Source organism: Neodiprion lecontei, chromosome 6, assembly GCF_021901455.1.
Source record: "Neodiprion lecontei isolate iyNeoLeco1 chromosome 6, iyNeoLeco1.1, whole genome shotgun sequence".
NCBI lineage: Eukaryota > Metazoa > Arthropoda > Insecta > Hymenoptera > Diprionidae > Neodiprion > Neodiprion lecontei.
In genome coordinates this window covers 8914958-8934377 of record NC_060265.1, presented here as the reverse complement: position 1 = coordinate 8934377, position 19420 = coordinate 8914958, and the positions used below count along the sequence as shown (strand labels likewise).

The 19420-nt window shown below is 38.1% G+C and overlaps 1 long non-coding RNA gene and 2 other non-coding genes across 5 annotated transcripts in view; all 3 read left to right on the top strand.

Moving 5' to 3' along the window:
• LOC124294998 overlaps nucleotides 1–19420 on the top strand; it is a 128537-nt gene that overhangs the window by 30627 nt on the left and 78490 nt on the right. The window lies entirely within an intron of this gene.
• Nucleotides 383–455, top strand: Trnar-ucu. Its single transcript has one exon. It is a non-coding gene; the product is annotated as a tRNA-Arg (tRNA).
• Trnad-guc lies at nucleotides 18659–18730 on the top strand. Its single transcript has one exon. It is a non-coding gene; the product is annotated as a tRNA-Asp (tRNA).

The following is a 19420-nucleotide window of genomic DNA, read 5'->3' as shown; positions in this document are numbered from 1 at the left end:
GGAGAGTAATGTACTTTTTGAAAATTTCTGTGTTTTCATTTGGATGCAGTTGAAGCATTCCGAACGATTTTTATTGGGATGTTGCAGCTATGTACAAAAATCGTCGATTAACTATTTCTGATACGGACTTTGTGCACGTCAGTTAACATACGTACAGACGTGTTAATCCAATAATTAGAAACAAAAATTACTAGAAATTTTTCGTTTCTAAATCACGCGACACGGTATCTTTTACATTGTCTTCGAAAGTTGAGTGAGCAGGGTTCTTGACCGCGCGATACGTTAGCAAGTGACGTCACAGGAGAGACATACTGATGCTGCCACCTTGGATTAAAAAACTAGGTACAAAATATGAACGCGCGGAGATCTGGGTTGTTGTCGAGTCCCTGTGGCGCAGAGGATAGCGCGTTGGACTTCTAATCCAAAGGTCGTGGGTTCGATCCCCACCAGGGATGACAAGGTTCACGCCTTTTTTTTTGGACTACTTGTTCTTTTCCACCCCTAAATTAATTAGCATAGATCCGGCCAAATCTGACAGGATCGCTTAAACCCGAGTTAAAATTTACCCTCAATGACCCGTTATTTTTATTTCGAGTAAAAATCATAAAAATTATGAGGACTGAATCAATATTCATTTTTTTTCCGACTTTACCAATAAGGAACATCACTTTGCCGTCCCCCTCTGACTTCGTTGCAACTCACGCATGTTGTAGAACATTGTAAACTAAAACACACGTATTTTGTTTTTATCAGGGAAAAACGGTTTAAAGGGGTGAAAATTATTCCCAAAGATGGGCACTCTATGGGATGGTTTCTCAGTTCCGGATGGAAGCGCTTGATGTATTTCAATGAAACAAACGCTGAAATGTTTCATTCCCATATACGATCGATATTTCAGCATTGGTTTCATTAAAATATATCAAGCGCATATAGAAATGACCCCATTGGGTGCCCATATTTAGGGATCGTTTTCACCCCTTTAGATCGTTTTTTCCGCCGACAAGAAAAAAAAAATAGGTATTTTCAGTTTCCAATGTTCTACAACATGTACGAGTTGCAATGAATTAGAAGTGAGATAGCAAACTGGTGTTCCTTGTAGGAGACAGCGAAAAACGTAAGATTTATTTTTTCCAGCCGTTCCCACTTTTTGTTTAGAGATTAGTGATTCTGAGAATGAAATAGTTAGATTTTCGATCAGTTTCAAGTATCTACGGTTAGATTTTTTTTTAATTCATCACAAAATTTATTCGTAGTGTGCTGAAGAAAGTTGGAAGTTTTTTCAACCGTAAGATAGGCAACCCAGTTTACCGCAGTGTATACTTGGTCACTATTCCTAGCGCGTCGGTCGCTTGTCAAAGAACGCCTGAAAACAGCTTAATGTTGTGCGGGTAGATTTGCGTCACGTTACTATACTCGCGTAAATTTGTTATCTTGCGACAGCTCTGATTGCTAAAAAATTGTGTTACGAAAAAGAGGATGCTTGTGCACCAATTTAAAAATTGCAGCTCTCCAAGTAAACATTCACTGCTGTCACATGACAGTCTGACAATGAAACATGGAACGGGTCGTAGAATCGTATTTTTCTTGCTCCTGAAATTGCACTTTCACGATTCATTGCTCGCGATGCGACGAATAATGTAGAAACTTTAAACGCAAATAGATATGAAATTGATTACAAAACCACGAATAACAACATAATAACAATACTAAAAACTAAATAAAGTTTTGAATATGTGAGGGTGTTGCAGGAAAATATTTTTATAGGTCAATTTGAAATATGTATGAGATTTGCGAGACGCAATGTAATTTCGAAATATTACTAGTTATTTCCTTTGGCTTTTGGAGATTGTCCCATGTAACATAATTGCCCCTTTTCACATATAAATAGAAAACGCTGGTACGGCTGCTATGTCGTCGTTTTCTTTTAACAGCGAGCACCAAAAGTTTTAACAACCTTCTGAATCGTACTTTGGGGATTTGAAGCGAGTGGCGTACTGTGCCGTTTATTTATAGCTAAGTCGACGACTTTTGTTTGTTAAACTTGGAGAGGGATCGCGTTCCAACCCCCTTAAACGTGTCCCTCGCCCGGTGACTTTCAAGTGTCTTGTATATACTCGACAACCACCAAGACCGAAAATATAGACCGTAATTAAACGAGGTCTCTTTCAGCGCGTTCTTTTGACTTTTTATACATAGTGGACTATACATGCTCGTGCGTATAATGTACTTACTTCCGAGATACAAGTGATCAAAATTTCGTCAATAAAACTAAATGAAAGATTTGAGAAGGTCGGTGTGAATTAACTTTGATAAATGGCGAAAATCTTAGATTTATGTATGTTGTGATTAGTTTTTTGTTTTTTTTGAAAAACTACATTCCGTATTAACTATTGAGAAAGGTTATTACATATAGGTACCTATAAACAAAGATTCAGGCGTGCTGAAAGTCAACGAGCAGTTGGAAATCTATTCATGATTAACAAATCAACGTTATTACTAATTAATTTACTTGGTTGTCGTAGCATTCCAAGTCAATCATTGGTTTGCTTTTAATTTTTTAACAATAATTTCGATTAACGGAGTTATTCCCAAAAAAAGTCTTTATTGTGGATAGTTAAGATTTTCGATTAAAATTTAAACATTTTTGCCAAGATATCATCTGTTCACATGATAAAGTTCTCTCTTACAATTAGTATTAGTCAGACCTTAAAAAATACAAGCAGTCATTTCATTATAAAATGGTGGCTCCTATCGCAACTTCCAACTGATTCCCGTGTAAGTATCATTCGTGGTTGACGATTAATGAATTGTATCGTGTCCGAGAAGGTCTGACGATGAGTTTTCTTCGAAAATGTAATTCTTAAAAAAAAAAAAATAATTACAACGTGATTGAATCAGCTGTACGTTCTCCATTCGTCGGTTAACGAATTCATGCGATTCTAATTATTGTTAGTCTTGAACATATTCGTTTATACACGATAACGCAACGTTTTACTATTCATCGCACACGACATCGCAGCCTGTTGATTATACATCGATGTAAATTGATCTATAAAATATATAGTTTTCTATACCCAAGACAATTTTCATCCCGTAACACACGCTGTTCAATTATGAATGAATAATTCAACACGTGCAACGGACGTTGGAAAATCCTTGGAAACTGGATGCAGCGAGTTGGCGCTATCTATCGGCATTGGACGACGGCCAAGGCGTATTCGGAATCTTTTCTTAACTCTAGACTATCCCAAGTACAAGTCCGGCGACTAGTCAGCAGACTGCGTGGCGACTGTACCAGGCGTTCGGTTACCACAGTTAATTACCATTCACTGGGGTTGAGGGGGGGACTAAGTGGAAACCGGAAAGTATTGTGTCTGGTACAATGTACAAGCACTTGTATTTGGACGATGGTGTTACAACGTCTTCGGCAGCTTTCATTCATCGTTGGCACAATCGTAGATCTGATCAGAGAAACATATCGAGTACACCGAGTCTCGTAACTTTTCTGACACGATAATCTCAACGGTATCTGTAACAGTTGATTGATTGAATGAAGTAATTCTCAGACGCGGCAGCTGGTTTACATTGAAAGAAATACACAGCATGCCACTAACCGGCCTGAGAATTGACTGGCAATAGGCCCTTGATCGGAATAGGATAAAGTCGTTCTTGGAGAGAAGAAGGCGTCGCTGACGAGACTTTGAATTTATCTCGGAGCTTACTCCATATATGTATTACGATGTAGACCGAAGGATGAAGCTAGAACAGTTTCGTACAGGATTTCATAAGGAATTACGGTTTCATTTTAATCCATCGAAAGAGTTTTGATGTTGTTAAGTAGTAGTCATTAGTAGTACACTCTCGCTCACGGTTCACCAGAAATGAAAGTCTTGAAATAAACCAGTGCTGTGCGTTGTCGGTTTATTGGTTTTTCGATTAATCGATTAATCGAACTTCTGTTCTATTTATTCTGTATAGGTATATGACTCGTGATTCTGTATACGTCGGTCAGAGCCGAGTATAGTTTGAACGTAAATAATGAGTTGCGAGTTGCTAGGCAACTCCGATCAATCGATTAATCGAAAAAATGATTAACCGAAATCGTCGATTAATCGTTTAGTCGGAATAATGATTAATCGATTAATCGCACAGCGCTGAAACAAACCTCGTTAACTATTTCGGAATTATTGCTTCATCTATTTACGTTCTACCTACCAATTATCGAACTTCGTCTACACGCTGTTAGAAGAAAAAAAATCCCCATCAAACTAATCTTACAGAATCTTGATTGAAACTTATTAGGTCAGAATGATTTGTGATGGTATACCATTCTAACCTTATACAGTCATATTATGTACTCGCTATATTTGGACGATTTTATTTAGAGGGCGATGTTGGTTAAATTTACGAATATGCACGTGATACGTGGCGCATTTTCACGGGTAATTTCGAGTTTCCAGCATTATGTAATATTATAAATATTGATCCCAACGCTTCTGCTATCAATTGGTCCGACATGTTAAAAAATATTTTTTTAGCTTCCGATGTAAAGCCACTATTTGTTCACACTTGTCGTTTGCCTAAAGAAAACAAACAAACTCTTCGCACTTTGTTCTTGACCATAGTAATTTCTATTACAAGTTAACTTTTAGGTCCTGTCGCTTTCTTTGAAAAATTGTAAAAATAACTGCCGAAGGTCAAATTTTGCACGGTTTTTTGTTTGTATAATCCGAAGGAATAGTCGCACAGTGTTGGAATGGGAGTTTAAGATTTTAACGTGCTTGGATTGAGGCGCGTGCAGGTACAGACAGCCATACCGAAGCGCAGATAAGCTCATTCGGTTCAATGCAAATTTCAAAGTTAATCCTTGACATAGTTGGCTGGAGTAGTTTACGTAGATACATAGTATGTAAAAATAAAGAAAACCGTTGCTGAAAGTTCAGTCCATGACAATCTAACCGTTCATTATTCGCTTATTGTTAGAACGTCCGTGAATGTTAATTTCAAGGCAAGAGGCTGTCTATGAATTACGTAAAATTGTTTAAGGTCACTCAAGATTTTTGAACCGTCTTTTCTCTATCGTTCATATCGTGGGCCAGAGGCTAAAGGCTTCATTTTTCTTTTTTACCGTGAATTTCTGAATAAAATCTGCTAACAATGTAACGGCGAATATTTTATTACCGCTTTTTCTCGGCAGCAGTTGAACAAAAATTTGTTTAATTTGCGCAAGACACGTGATAAATGTGTTACTCGGAATAACAACAACAGCTTGTCTGGAGCTTCTTGGAAATTGGTTTAACTTCAAGTCGGTCAACACCTTACTAATATACGAGAATATATTTATAAAAGTATAATTGGGTTATCTTACATTAGTTGGAATCAACAGACAGATTGGTTACAGGGATCATCGTAAAAGCACGGATCATAACTCGTCCTCTGTTAGCCAGAATTTTTGTACAGCTGTACATTTGTCTTTCGCACGTCTCTCGGTTCTTGGTAGGCATTGGCAAAACGCCACCCCTCGTTTTATTACAGGGGAAATTCAGCATTGTCACGTCTCTACGAAGTTGAGATTATGCCTCGCCTTGAGTGTAGTGTCAAAGTTACATGCTGATAGAATCTTCGTTTCTTCGAAATTTTCTAGTGAAATTGTGACAACTAATTACATTGTTAGCTATAATTAATACTCGGTAAATGTTACATTTTTATCCGTGTTATGACTAATCGTTGTTATGGGGTGTGATAAGATATTTGTCAACCGGAAAAAATTTGACCATCTCATATATTTGATGATTTTTTTTGTTATTCCAGTAGAACGCTTATGTCATTTCCATATCCGTTTGACTCGTAATTTCAAGTTTACGTAACGCAGTATAATAATTCTTATCAAGATCATCGAAATACCGAGGTTAAAGTGAACTGAAATTCAGACGAACCGTAATGTACAAGTCCGGTATATGTGCTTTTGCAGTGTTCTTTTTGAATGTAAAAAAATATTTGTACAGCAAAATTTCGCAGAATTAAAAATCACGGGTTAGGATTGACGTGCAATTAACGCAAGAGACCCAAATAACGAAAACTTTGATCTCGAAAAACAGAAATATGTTGAAATCGAGGACAGAAAATCGCGAGTAGATTTTTATTTCCGTACAGTATTAAGATACACTTTCTGTGTTCGACTATAAAATCGTGCAACGCGACATCGCAGGCTGCTTGACTTTACGTAGCTGAATTGTCGCGAACTTCATCGTGTATTTCGACTATCCCCGTAATATTTCTTTTTTTGGAATAATCTGTGAGTTGGAGCCATCGTGAAAGGTTATAACACTTAATGTAGATATATTTGGTAATATATCACAATTCTTACAGGTCAGGGCGCATCCGCTTTGCCCATCTAACGTCAAGGCTTTGAAGAGCATTCCCTGGCGTTAATGGTTTGTGCCATATGCCAAGTTAATAATGTTTTTATACCGCTATATTTCATAGGAGCATAAAAAATGCTCTAGCTTATGAAACAGAATATCAGCTTCTTTCGTTTCCCGTGGAAAATACTCCGATACGTTTTCATTTGACGCCGAAACAAAGAAATGGCATGGATTCTACGAAATCGCAATAGTAAATTTGTAGAATTCGTCCCGCTTCGTTATTTCTACGTCAAATAAAAATGTGTTGGAGTGTTTTCCTTCTAAATTGTGTACAGAATTGGGCTGTTAAGCCCTTTTTCACGATTAAGATACGTGGGATTCGGTATTTGGAGACGTATGCGTCAACGTCGAAATCAACCAGAACGCCCCCTTAGCCGAATGTAATTCACAGGTCAGCGGAACACGATAAGTTCAGTGCGTCAATAAAAGGCTATCGTAAAAACGTGATTTGAACGATAAATCTTTTTATTTTCTTCACGAATGTTTTGCGCACTGCGCAGTAATTATTTCATTATCAGTTAGAAAATATTGCTAATGCATGTTCGAACATTATTACAAGCTCCATACTCTTATACGTAAGGTATACAAATAATAAATTCGATCATCAGGTCAAGTGCTTGCTCAGGTCAACAGCTTTGTGACCGTGGCTACTTACTCCAGCTGAAAAAATCCTGCAACGTTTTTCATTTTATTATATTTCAAACATTTACCATGATATCAAAAACAGATTTGGCGTACGAGGTCAATGAGGTTAAAATGCATAATCAAACTTCCGATTCAGTGTGATTTGGTCAGGGATAGAATAAATATTCTGCATATTTTCCAATACCTACGAAACGTTTACGCCTCTTATACTTTGAAAAACACGTTACGTAGACGCGCGGTATAATTTGGTGTAATTACAGCGAGTTATCAGTTATTGTTTTTGTGTTCGTTTGAGTTCGTTTGCGACCGCAGAATGGAGCATGAAACAAAGAAACGAAAACCGTTGCGTTCCACCTATTTTTTTCAATTTGCAACTTGAATTTGTCTCAGCAGTAATACAGTATGAAGTCAAGATTTTTACTGACCGATGGGATATGCCACGTCAGCAGCCAATGCAATCGTCTTATTCCTTGTCGTATCTGTGCCGCTTCGAGATTTCGCTTCATTTAAAAATTAGGTGGAGGATCAGAAGCGCGCTCAGTTCTGGTTTAGGTTTTATTCCATCGGGGACTGCGCGGAAGTAATTAAAACGCCTGACAGGCGCCGAGAAACGTAAACGATATCGGTCGAAGCGGCTTGGAGACTTCCGCTTTTGTGCTTATTATGCTAATTACACTTCCTTTCAAGCTAAACTAAGGAAAATCTCAGTGTCAATATTTATGGCGAGGAACGCGATCCGTTCTCACTGTAGCTACGTCTCCTCTTGCTCATTGTTAGTCAGGGTTACACGAACGTGATTGCTGCTTTTTTAAACGTCTTTCAACAACAGTTGTAGATGTTTTTGCATCGTTACGTCACGCTGTACACCCACATATGTCCTCTGATCGTTTTCTCGTCGAGCCATATTGAGCTTTTGATTATAATTTCACAGCGAAGCCTGATCTTATAAACACCGGTATTCAGAATCTCAGATGATAAAATGAAATCTTTGTTTGTAAAATTCCTTCCTGAATACCCACCTCGAAGTTTGCAAATTCGAGGTGATTGTGATATAAAAAACTTACGCTAAATTTGTTCGTAAATTTTATCGGTATATCTTTATTCCGCAAAATGAGACAAACGTAGAAAAAAAAAACAAAAAAAACCGTAAATATACGGTATGCTTTGACCACAATGAGCTATAGCGACTGAAACCACCTTTGGTCCAATTGTAAATTGATCAGTCAGCAACGCAACTTTCGTACTAAAAAGCCTCCTCATTAGTAGCAGAAATTGATAAATTAGCTGATACTGCATACTATATAAATTTGTGTAACATTTGTGTGCGAAACGATGAATTTGAAGGAGCTAATCGGAGATAGCAGAATTCTTGTTTTTCTACAACTCGTCTGTTTATTTACATTTTGAAAAGAATAGTCGTCATAATTACGCAACAAACAGATTGAATAATTTTAGGTTTTGCGAATCTACGCGTGTTGTTATTACACGATGGCTGAAAACGAAACAAATGCGTCATTGGCTTTTTTTTTTTGTTCACGATGAGTACGTAGTAGCCATGTCAAAAGTTATCTGAACCTTTGACACAGTGTTACTTAAATTCGTCTCATTAAATGTAATAACCAGCAATTGAAAGCTCAATTTCTTCCATGATAACGCTAGTTTCTTACATTCACCATACGACCGGTCCTCTCGTTGACGCTGCTACCAGTCGTATGCAACCAGCAACACCTTTCAATGTGGGTCACGAGCGTTTTATTACCCGCCTTTAGCGTGAGCGTTCTAAACCAGGTCGCGACACGGGGTACCAACAATGAGAGATCCGATCTTCAGACAGGTGAACAGACACAGTTGTGGCCTAAATGCTGCTCTAACTCAATGCCGTTGTACCGGGCGAAGAAATTGTCGAATGTACCAGAATTGGAATTTAAATGTTTCACGGATAATTATTAACGCTTGAGGTGTTACAAATAATATTGCCGAGCGTCTTCATGTCGATAGTTATGATCAGATTACATTCTACTACTAAGATCAACCGTAATGGGTTCACGACGAACGTGTAAAAAATTGATCCTCGGCTACTCTGTACAAATTTCACAAAAAACAATGTTTTTGCTACACATTTTGTTTGTCAGTCTGTACAAATATTCCGTTAGACCAAGCTATCTTTTTCTTCTGACCAGCTTACCGTGTACAGTTATAATGCCAGCTTATCACCCGGCAGCACGTTGCAATTTGGGAAATTGATCGTTCGGAAAATGACGAAGCTAACGTGATTCAAAACTCTATCTGTTATTGTATATTTTTTGAAACTGACGTGGCGATTCGCAGCATTTTCACTTGTTTTAAATTTGACATTATCACTGTCGCGATACGTGCTATGATTACGTGCAACTGGATTGACCGTGTGTTGGAAAATTGATATCGCGACATGCAATATTTAGTTATCGATTAACACTCCAGACTCCGGTTCACAACCGTCAAGGCGTTCTCGGTACCCACATTCTTACGCCGTGCAACTTATCACACTTCTACTTTATATTCATGTATGTAGGAGTGTAGGAGATTGCTGTTTACAATTTGCGACGACCGTAATAAGTCGCCTCTACCACGATACAAGTTCGTTACAAAACCCGGACTCTTATTGTCGGTTACGCTATTACAAAGACTATTTCAAGGGCATCCGCATTCATCTCTCATCCGCATCGTGAGCTAGAATTTTCCTTCGAACTTGCGAATTTATCCTTTTACACCGGCGTTACGATGGCATTGCGTCACTTTCTCGGAAATTCCCTCCTTGTGACACAATGCATTCTCTTTTAATTGAACGATCGACGATCTTTCCTAATCGAGAAAAATGTAAGGTATCTGTTGCATCGTCAGATTTCATCTTTCGATATTCTTCGCTTATGTTGGCCTACAAAATTTTTTTCCGCCAGTCAAATTACGTTGTCTTAGTTATTGGTGCGATTGCACTGTATATTGAAAATTAGAAAATTTATTTTTTTCTCCAATTTTTGACGGTACCAGGAAAAATGATGCATCACGTGATTCGATAGAATCTGTATTTATATTTTTTTCGTACATTTGCTGAATACTGGCTGATGATTAATAGGATGTTGAAGTTTCTGTTAAATCTTCGTGCGAATGCGACGAGATTCTTCTGAATCTCACCCTAATATCGCTTATCGACTGACGTGAAAAACAATTACCTAGTTTCTCTACTCGGTGTTTTATGTCTAAACTAGTTAGCGAGTAACAGTTAATACCAATGTACCAGATCTCAAGTGTCTGGTAATATTTTGCGAAGAAGACGTTAATGCAGGACGTATGCCTAACTTAACGACATTGAATAACACGACCATTCATCATCATCATCATCGTCATGATTTCACCGGAGACTTGACTGTTGAACTTTGTGTCGGACCAGAGCCTCTCCAATAGATTCATATTTAAAACATCTGCAATCTTGGATACTTCCGCGTCTTGTAATAAATTCTCTTTCAACATCACAACGAACAGTGTATAATCCATCTAATTTGTTTGAGAATGTGGACGTTAACTTGCGTCGAAATAAACTTCGTGACCGAGACGTAGTGCAACATAGTTATTCGGGCCTGGAGACTCTTCGCCTTGTGTATACACAGAGCAATCCGTTGTCCTCTCTTAATTGCTCCAGTGCGAAGACCCCTCGGATTCGTGTCGTTGAACGCGGACGTCCATGCAGTGAAATGTTCTCAGTCGAGACAATCTTGGGTCCGTGGACCCCCGAACGACCTCGAAAATAATCCAATGATTCACAATGGGTTTTGCCTAAAGCAGACCTCCAGACCTGCGCAGGGTTCCCCCCGTTTCTTTTACTGGTTCGTCAGCCACTGCGAGTGGTGGTTGGAAACGACAAACGTACGAAGATACGTCTTTATGATTGATTTCGAATTGGATTCAAGTTTACGCGAGTTTGAAGAGAGGTACTTCTCGTTAGTTGGAAGTGTAAACTTTTTTTTCGCTCTTCAAGCAACCGGGTTGTAGCGACAAATGTAGCGAATTCATGATTCAGAGAAACGTGTTGTCGACAAAACTAACAATTATGAAAAAGTTGTTTTACTGTAACGTTAGAACTCGAATGCTTTGTAAATATTGGTTTAAAATTTTTCATATGTCCAAAATTGATTGAAGGATATAGGAAAACTGTTGGAAATTTATATTGGAAAGGGTTAAATCATTTTTTGCAAGAGCTGCTGAATAGTGATCAAAAAGCAGTGTGCCGATTTCAATAACTTGAAATTTTCATTACCGGGGCGAATAAACTTGGCTCCGATGATGAATAATTTTTATTTCAAATTGTGTCTTTAATTCTTCGCCAATCGGGGGCTTGTTCAATTTTACTTCCAGTTCGTTCGTATCCGTTGCTTCGTAAAGAACCGCGCGTGCACTAACGTGACTCAGAATAGCGAAGTGTACGTATGTTTGGTAAATTACCGTATTTGGCGACTACGTGCGTATCGGTTTAGCGCAAAAAAGCCTGCAAGCTCATTCGCCCCTCGTCGTGACGTCATATGAACAAACGCTTTCCTGCACTTGCTCACCGTTTCCTTGCGTGACTCAAGTGATCAATTTAACGTTTTAAGGGAATAGGTTTGTAATATCCGCAAACGCGCAATCAAATTCGCGACTGCGTGTACGTGTGTTGCATCATAACTTTGTGTTTTTGCCCCTTATTTATTGATATACATAACGCATTTTCCTTATAGCTTTCCGTAAATTTATTAGCAATTATTGCATTTCCAAGTTGAATTAAAACTTATTGTTGTACACAGAGATATAATGGAAACGGTTTTTTCCCATAATAAGTCAGTGCTTGACAGTACATGTGTTGCGGATAATGTTAATCGCGGAATGAAATATATAGCTGTATTGGACATGCTTTCCACATTAATTTTTGATTGACGTTACTCGATCAGGCGGTTTGTTAGAAAGCTGTTGACCATTATTCCGGCCTCGCATAACACGCTTGATAAATTTTCACATAAACTGAATTATTGAACTTTAATGGTAGAATTTAAGTAGAGTGCAAGCAAAACTTTATTAGTCGTGGAAAATTTTGCGAGTAATTTCGCGTATGTAATTGGATTTTTACAATTGTCTTCGGTCAGCTATAAGGAGAATCGTAGCTGCTACTTCACATTGAGGATGATCCATACGGCACAGTTTTGTAAGAGTGAAGAGTGCAATTAGGAAATTGAAAACGGTAACTAAATGAATGATTTAATATTGTCCTACAATGAACGAAGCGCAGCGGTTGCTAAAACAATATCATTCAAACGGCGTTGCCTATGTTACGGAGGTTAAAAATAATGGTACGATTAAAGACATTGAGATGGGCGAATTTTATTTGTCAGTTATAGAATCATGGAAGGAATGCCATTTCAGGTCTTATTGTATCGGAAAAGCATACCTGCTATTGTTTCAACTAAAGTAGCATCTCTATTTAAACAATTCAGAGCGTTGACGGTCGGCTTCTTTCTTTGTGACCACAATATGATTCTTCAGTAGAACGAATCGATGTATTTTTGGTTTGGGATGTGGTTTATAATGTGGATGTTGATCGGAACCCTTTACACGACACGAATCACAGCGAGTCGGGGTAGTTGCAAAATCACGATAAATTACAAACGAATGACTCTTTAATTATAAAAAGGAACGAGTGATCGAGCAACGAGGGAAATATAGAAATAGGAAAAAGAATAGCAGAACCTGATAATACGAATAGAGCAACACAGTATCCGCATAAGCTGAGGGCAGGCGCTGTCTGTTTACTTCTTGGCAATCGTCGATAATCACTTGCGAGACACGTGCGAAATTTATATTCACCAATGGTTCGACGTGCAAAACAAAGAGGATGACTCACACGACTACCGCCCACGCTGAGCCGTTAATAAGAGAGTATTTGCATTAGCGTCTCTTGAGTGATGGACCCGACGAAACTGTTGAGAATGTACTTTTTAAAAGCTTCTGAATTGCTGATTTTCAGGGAAAAATCACAACAGCGGTGAATTTTACCGCTTGCTACTTGTTCTTTTGTTGCTATTTCACGTGTCATTCAATCCATTGGAGGCACAACGTATCGTTATATCGTGTGTGGTCCGCGCCGTTTTAAGGGGTTGGATTTGAATGAAGCATTCCTATGGAGTAGGAAGCATTTTTCGCCATTTGGGCAAGGAACATGATTCAATAAACAAGCACGTGTTCGTAATGCTAATTCATCGAGTATTTTAAAGCTCTATTCCCATGGGTGTGCAATTTGGACTTGTCTTGTCAAACTCATATGTGCGCTGCGGTATCTCTTCGGAGATCATGACCCTGTACGAGAACAATCGTAGACCCTAATCGTTGTTTCCGAGATACAAAGGAAATTTTGACTGCATTTTATTGACGCAATTGCTTTCTTGTAACAAATAACAGATTGCAGCGAATATTTGAAATTCACGTTCAATGGAGCCACGCATTATACACTTATAAACACAAATTGAATGTCTGTTTGGATGGAGGTTCTTTCGAATTCAAAGCTTTGCCGTCGGAATTGCGTTTAATTGCACTTTTGTTAAAGAGCTATTCAGCCCTTTATCATTGGCTCACGATGCGAGCTTGAACGGAAGACACAGGAAACTTAGATTGAGGGTGAAAAATTGAGAGTGACTGAATCTCCCTTCAACCCGCAATAAAGTCTGATGCCCGTATAGGCACTCCAACATAGCCAACGATAAACTAGGGCAAGAGGAGGAGTCCTTGGGCCAGAGTCTCGGCCAAGCGTGTTCCCTGCGGACTGTTTCCTCGATCCGTTAACACTTTGGCCATGGAGTGAGAAGATAAAGGCCCTGACACGAGTGGAAATAAACTAGACAAGAAATAGACGGGAGAGAAGAAGTCTTTGAAGTGTAAGCCACACGTGGATATGCGAATATAAGTATTGGATTGCAGGCGTGTTTACCCGTGTTAAACATCAGTACAGACTTGTCTACAAAAGTTCCGTTTGTCCGTGGACCGAAATTTGTACACTTTTGATGTTCAAGTCTCTTCAACTAAGCTGCGACTGATTCTCTCTTGCTTTGAGGAGGTACTGATCTTTTTTCGCCAGAACGGGTCACCGACCTTTATGCCAATTCGTATACCTGCCGTATCCAAGTTTTCGTGCCAATATTGAGGATGAGTAGCTTTGCGATGGTCTCAGCGTAGCGACACTCTTGTTACGTAAAAACCAGACGCGGAAATGATCTCAACTTAAGCGGACGACTATCGAAATTTTTTGAGAGAGGTGATCTTGAAGTTCTGGAATCGAAACCTGTTGTAACCATTTCCATGCTGATCATGTCTTCGAGTAGCTACTGTAAACGCATTAAGCGACTTTGTTACATTTTAACAGCCCGCTATGTGAGAAAGTGTGAAATTGTCACACATTTCGGTAGTTACGTTTAGCGTGTTCCCTCTGTCGTTGTGACTAACCTGCGAATTTTTGAACGGCAAAAACCCGTGACCGACATGCTTTCGGTGGTCCAAAAGTTAACGAGACTGTTGACGATAAGAATTAAACAGGAGACGACGCCTGATGGTTCATTTTGCAAGACTCAAAAGTTTCAGGAGGCTATAGAAACCGGCGAGTTATCAAAGGCGGATGTTTTCGTACGTAGTGAACGTTTTTTTTTTTTCACTTCATCTCGTCCGTTTTCTACACGTTATCTTCTATGTACACTTCGGTTACGTTCACAGGAAATAGTCGACATAAATATTTTTCCACCACCAGGCACGACTTCCGTTATTCAATTACGTCTCTCGTCAAAGTCGAGGGTTGTTAATTGCAGCCGTTCATAACAAAATTTTTAACGCTAAGCAACCGTTCCTCGTTTTATCTGGACCACGATTGCGTACGCCGTCTGTGAGTGACGCAATTCAATTATACAGATTAATTTATCTCACAATTTCCCTCGGAGTTTCATGGACATTTTCAATGTTTTTAAATCGGTTCGTAAAACGAGTTCTTCGAATTTCGAATATTACAAGTATTTTTTCATAACTTAAAGATGGTAAAAATTGAAGATGCTAGGGTCGAAACACGTTGCATCACCGAGAGAAGACGGTATTTCACATCTTGATGTTTTTCCCCGATTCGTGATGGCATAATTTGAAAATTGTAGAACAAACTTCGGGAATCGGCACGTATAGTTTACACTTGTGATTAACGCGTTGGTGGGGAATACTTTTCTTTTTTTTTACACAATATCAAATAAGTCTCACAAACCGACGTAGGAAAATAACCGGGAGTAATGTTATAAGTGTAAGTGCTGGGTGATAAGAGATTGCTGTGTTACCGCGATATGAAACATAATTTACCTATCTACGTTCTAATTGAGTCGCACATGGCAAATACGCATACCGTCGCATGTATACAATGAATTTACAGCGCTACGACAGTTTAATAATTACCGTCTTAATAAACATCTCAAATTGTTCACATATTGTTTTTTTTTCTTTTTTTTTTTTTTGGTAAATGACTCACTTATTTTTCGGCTACGTATAACTTTTCAATGCGTACTATTAAATCTTACATCTGTGGGCGACAGTTTTGATTTAACGAAAATTTACCACCGCTGTTTACTCTCCGGCTATTATAATACACGTCTGGAAGACTCTGTTTGGGCATACCGAATAGACTTGCGCGTCCTTATACGTCGGATGCCTAAAACACGCGTTCAATGAAAAATATGACCGCATTCAGTAACTCGCCAATTGTCGATTGTCATTTACATTTATCAGTCACCGATTTGGACGAATTATCGCCGCCGGCACGTGGCGAGAATGTAATTATTTACCTTACGAATCGGGCGATCGGTTTGATGAACAAACGTAAAGAATTCCGAAATATCAGGGACTACGCGTAATGTCATCTACAGTAATATTTACTCGCAGCCGTCGGATGTTTACCAGTATACACTGATATTTCTCTAAAAAAATTTGTTTTTCAACGGTGAAAACGGTCGCTCTTTTAAATAACTGATAAGCTGTTTGTTCTTTCGGGTGTGCCCGTGGTTATCGCAGTAGGGACGTTGCTCTTCGGCAAAGCTTGAAACCTGATCTATTTTCATTCCAGAGCAGTTGGAAATACATACCCTGAATAATCTTTACCGTGCCATTAAACTCGAATCGATCCGATTTACTGGTTTGGCAAGCGACGTCTCGATTGGTTGAAAAGTCTCGCCGACTGACCGGATCCGAGGTTTCTGCATTTGTGACTGCAATTATTGTCTATTATATCCAATTCCATTTAAGCACTCGGACGTAAAGAGTGCGCAAATAGGTTCTTGCCAATCTGTAATACGAGTCTACGTTATGGTGGTCCTCATTTGGCGTGTTGACAAATTTTTTCCCTTCCGTCTCCCAAATCGAATCCAAATAATTCAAAAACAATTTCCTAATTTTTTCAATTTTTCATCAAACGATTCGAAAGGGTATTTTCAGTTATTTAGAACGCGATTCTCGAAAGTTTCGATCTCAAATCAGCTGGATATAATTGAAAAATGAAGCCAACAGGAAGAAAACAATATCTTCGAAATGAGTTAATTATACTTGACAAATCCCGGTTTGATTCAGATTATTCCCGTGAAAAATTCCGGAAAAAAATGAAGTTACACTATAATAATCATAAAATCCCGTGTTACATGTATACTTATAGCGAAACAAAAGCCTCACGGGACAGTGTAAAGAGTTGGGATGAAAATTTTGTATTTAATTTTGGATAAGGTTCTACAAGGGACATTGCAGTAATTGTATTTGGACAGTGATGAGGAAAATTCTTAACGTAAGATATGTGGTGACAAGTTATTCCGACGGTAAACATTTTTTCGTCGTTCCAGTTTCTTTTTATAAATTAATTTTATCCATTTCCTGCACAAGTACGCCCGTATATACATATATATATATATATGCGTATGTGATGATAAATTTACGTTTACATTTGTTATTCTCTACGCGTGATCGTACAGTAATGACATCATGGGCGGTTGATTAGACTTGATGCTAGGTGTGACGAATCGCAAACATGAGACTACTCGATCATTTCGCTAGTAAAAATAAATCACTATGACGCGATTGTTGACCGAATTTACCTGTGAAAAAGGCCGCAGTAAATCTCAATTAGAGGTGACCTGGATTCCTCGAATATATACGACATACACGTATGAAACGTTGGTAATTCGATTGCTCGTGACTTCATTCATTACTTTAGCATTATGCAAAGGCAATTTTCTCCTGAATTTAGGAATATAATTTCTTGCAGCGATTAGGTTGGCTTCTTGACTCGACGTCTAATCTTGTGTATTTTAGATTTGATATCTCGGAATTCTGGGACAACGTTTTTCAACTTGCAGTGCAGCTAACGTGATATAGTTTATTGGTATTTGTATTACTTGAATGCGATGCATTGTGGATAAAGTTATTCGTGAAGCGTCAACTTGGATATTTTCGTATTAAAAAAAGAGTACAAAACGAATGCGAGGAGAGAAAGTGTTATATTTGAAAATGTTGTAGAATGTGGTAATTGTTTTTGAATAACGTTAAATTTGTTTTCTACGATTCGTGTTTAGATTTCTTTGTGCATCGATGTATACATGAGATAAAAGTTCACTTCTGAAAGAGTTCGAACTAAAAATGTGAAGAAAAAAATTGTGGCAAGTTTTCTTGATTGACAGAATACGATGGTAATTTCTTAGAAACTGTATTTTCTTGCGAAATCTGATATTTCGTCTTCATCTGTAGTTAGAAACTTGGAAGTTGGTTTAAAAAAAAAAAAAATGGTAATATCGTATAGTGCAAGTCTATACTTCAGAAGAAATGGCTTTAGCCATCACACAATGAACACAAAACTTATATAAATGTCGGAATTAAGTTATATTTATTAAATACATCGACGTGTGCGTTATATTATATTAATTACTCGGTGTTGTTCAACTTCCACTTTCAATTTTCTCTTCTCGTTATACGCTTACGATAGTAAAATGTTTGTGCAGACATACATACCGCTGTGTTTCCTTTGCCTGTACGTGAGCTGCACGGTTTAACTTGATAAAATAGATCGAGTTGGAGCGGGAATCATGGATGTAGCTCCTTATTTTGAAGTGACAAACACCTGTCGACGTATTTTCTGATAAAACCGATTTCGCATTGCAATACGTACATACGTATATTAATTGAACTGTACATCGACGTAAAATATTTTCGTTGTTTTGTTGAATTAACTACATTATTTATAATCTTTACTAAAAATAATTTGGTTTTTGTAAACTGTAAATTGATTTTATGCAGATCAAATGGATATTGCCAAGTATTTTACAAGTCTTGCCTTGTTTTCATCAATTTTCTTTTCTTCTTATTAATTTCCTCCACACTCTTTCATTCCAAGAGATGAAAGTAAACGCATAAAAACGTTTCCTTTCGTTTAATTTTGCGAGTTTTAAGCTTCGGCTTGAATTCGTATATGACGCAATGGCTGAATGGACGGAAATTGAATTTCATAAAATTTCGTTAGTAGCTTCTATTTCAAGTCCTCGGTAGTATAGTGGTCAGTATCCCCGCCTGTCACGCGGGAGACCGGGGTTCGATTCCCCGCCGGGGAGGATTTTTTTTATCTTCAAAATTTACACCGATATTCTCTTTGCATAAAAATTGAATTTTTCGTTATTTTAGACCCATTAATTTTGACCCATTTTCCAAATAAGGAAATTCGGTAAAAGTTGAATTGAAAATCGTAGCAGCTGTGCAGAGTTGCAATTGTTTAATTTTATAAACCCCAGCATTCAATTTTCTACCTCAACATTGACATTTTTTAAACAATATTAAAATACGAAGGAGTTAAATCGAGTATACAGTTTTATTTATTTGTCTTATACTTATCTAATCGTAAGTATAGAGTAATTTATTACTTATCTGAATTTTTAACTTTCTTCGCAAAACAACTGTAACGAACATGGGAAATATCATTTTCATTTTGAGACTACGTACTTGTTTGTAAATTCACCCACAATCGGTGGCATGAGACCCTGGTCCCCTGGTTGTAGCGTGAGACTCACGTGCGAGCGGACTCGGGTTCGAATCCCCTTCAGCGTGAATCGGTCGGGAGAGAAAAACACGCCTGGGAAAAGTAATTTTGAACGTTGTATATCTAGTCCTTGTGTTACCTGTGTGCGGACCTCTTACACATCGGGTGTCAATACGGACTTAAAGTACTTCCAGACTTAAGCTAATACCTTGCCCTGTTCATGACCAGAGTATTGGATAGTCTGGTTACAATTCTCTCTTTTTTTCAT